Here is a 2,088-nt window from a genome sequence, read left to right as displayed (position 1 = left end):
CCAAAACTGTCACTTTGATGCAAACCAGTTCCAAGCTGATGAGCTAAGGGAATCTGATAACTTTGGGGGGGAGAGGTTTTCTTTAGATCAGTGCTTCAGCTCAGAGCCCAAATGCTCTTATCCAAATACACCCAACATAACGCTACAATGCTAAGCGAGCACTCTACCACGTGAGCTAATCCTCAGGGCTCTCGGTGAGGCCGACCCCCACTTCTTCAGTCTTTAAGTGGCACGTCGCGAGTAAGTCCTTTCCTGCGCTTCAGGCAAGCTTGCAGCCAACTGCGGACGACTTTCCTTCCTCGGTGGCAGCCATCGTGCCGCAATAGAAAAGGATTGTCATGAGCAAAACTTTCAAAGTGACTGAAAAGATCACGGCCCGTCGTGTGATGTGATTTACATGAGCTCCAGAAACGTTCATGGACATATGTATATGAGTAAGGATTTAATCACAGATAGAGAGAGAGAAAATGCACCACACAGGTCCTAGGGGAAGAGCAACAGATCCACTTTCCCTGACCGGGAATCGAACCCGGGCCGCGGCGGTGAGAGCGCCGAATCCTGACCACTAGACCACCAGGGACGGCTCCGGAAGTGACGCGCCACACGCAGCACTCTGGGCGCAACTTGGCTCACTCTGGACTTGGCCGTGCGACAGAGCGAGACGTGTGCGTAGAGCAGAAACCTTCGTCACGGGCAAGAGGTGGGCAGCGGGCTTGGTTCCATGGTGTAATGGTTAGCACTCTGGACTCTGAATCCAGCGATCCGAGTTCAAGTCTCGGTGGGACCTGGGGCCCTTGGCAGGGGCAGCTGCGGTGAAGCGGTGGACTCCCTGCGTGAGGGCCTGTGTCTGCGAATAAGGCCTGTTTATGTTCCCTCTTGGGAGGCTTGGAGACGAATTGGCGAAAACTCCGGGTCGGCCTGGTGCGTTCACCTTCCTGCTGGTGACCGCGTGGCTTAACGGAGAAGAAGGTGCCTGTGTTGACAGATTACAGATAGATTATTTCCCTTCTTGGAAATCATTGTTAAAGGAACTTTGTAAACCAGCTAGCTTGGAAGCAACCACGTCAGGGCATTCTTTCAGTGAGACCTCGGTTTTTTACAAGCACGAGTGAAGCTTTAAAAGAAAATGACATAGAATGTTTGCGGCCGTTCATCCAATCAAAAGGTGCAAGCCCGAGTCCGATTGCGGTCTGTCTTCCCTGGGGGCGGGGGGGATTGTGTTTTGTGAGATCCGGGGGAGAGGTGAGGTGGCTTTCTTTGGTGTATGCCAGAGGTCCGGTGAGAGGTTGTCTTTTACAACTGTCCCTCAGTCAATACCAAAAACAGTCCCTGCCAATCTGGGAAAGCCATTCAGTCCACAAACAGAGTTTTGACAAACATCCTGCGGGCTTTTTCTCCACCATTTGATCCTTTTATCGTTGACAGGAATTTCTACAGGGTACGTCCCGAACAGGTGCCTCAATGGATGTTTGCTAGCTCGATAAATCTAACTTGCTCGGTCTGCATACTATCTTTAATCTAAAACATCATACAGTCTCTTCGGTCTGACTTCGGATCGGAAGATTGAGGGTTGGAGTGCCTTTGCGGTCGTTCCTGGGGTTACGACGTCGAAGCGGCATCTCGGTCGTTTTTGGGGAACTTCGGAAGGGCCAGCCGGCGTGCTAATGCTGCAGCCGTCGCCGGCGCGTTGTGTCTGATAACCTTACGGCAAACAGGCAATGCCTTGCGCCTGTGTCTGCGGCAAGAAAAGTGAGCGACTCTCCCCCGAAACCGGGGCACGAGCGCCTGAGGCCTTGGAGAATGCGGGCATCGATCCCGCCGCCTCTCGCATGCTGTAGCGTAAGGTACATTTATACATTTCAATTAAAGAAGTGAATTTATAGTGTCACCTTATCACGAATCCTGGAATCTTGTAGAACTCAATTTCTGTAATAATTGGACGCAGACACCAATTCCAAAGATATAAATTGTCAAATGTATTCAAAACAAAAACTAAATGTAGCACTACACTAATTATACAAAAGGGAAAAACTAATTACAATTCAACTCTAGATCAACAAATCGAAGACAAATCACTTCCGTGACCAA

At 50.2% G+C, this 2,088-nt stretch overlaps 2 non-coding genes across 2 annotated transcripts; one reads left to right on the top strand and one right to left on the bottom strand.

Moving 5' to 3' along the window:
- Positions 1 to 508: 508 nt before the first annotated feature.
- trnae-cuc (transfer RNA glutamic acid (anticodon CUC)) lies at positions 509 to 580 on the bottom strand. Its single transcript has one exon. It is a non-coding gene; the product is annotated as a tRNA-Glu (tRNA).
- Positions 581 to 715: 135 nt separating this feature from the next.
- trnaq-cug (transfer RNA glutamine (anticodon CUG)) lies at positions 716 to 787 on the top strand. Its single transcript has one exon. It is a non-coding gene; the product is annotated as a tRNA-Gln (tRNA).
- The last annotated feature ends 1,301 nt before the right edge of the window (positions 788 to 2,088 follow it).

Source organism: Amia ocellicauda, chromosome 6 (assembly GCF_036373705.1).
Source record: "Amia ocellicauda isolate fAmiCal2 chromosome 6, fAmiCal2.hap1, whole genome shotgun sequence".
Taxonomy (NCBI): domain Eukaryota; kingdom Metazoa; phylum Chordata; class Actinopteri; order Amiiformes; family Amiidae; genus Amia; species Amia ocellicauda.
This window is presented reverse-complemented; position numbering and strand designations above follow the sequence as displayed.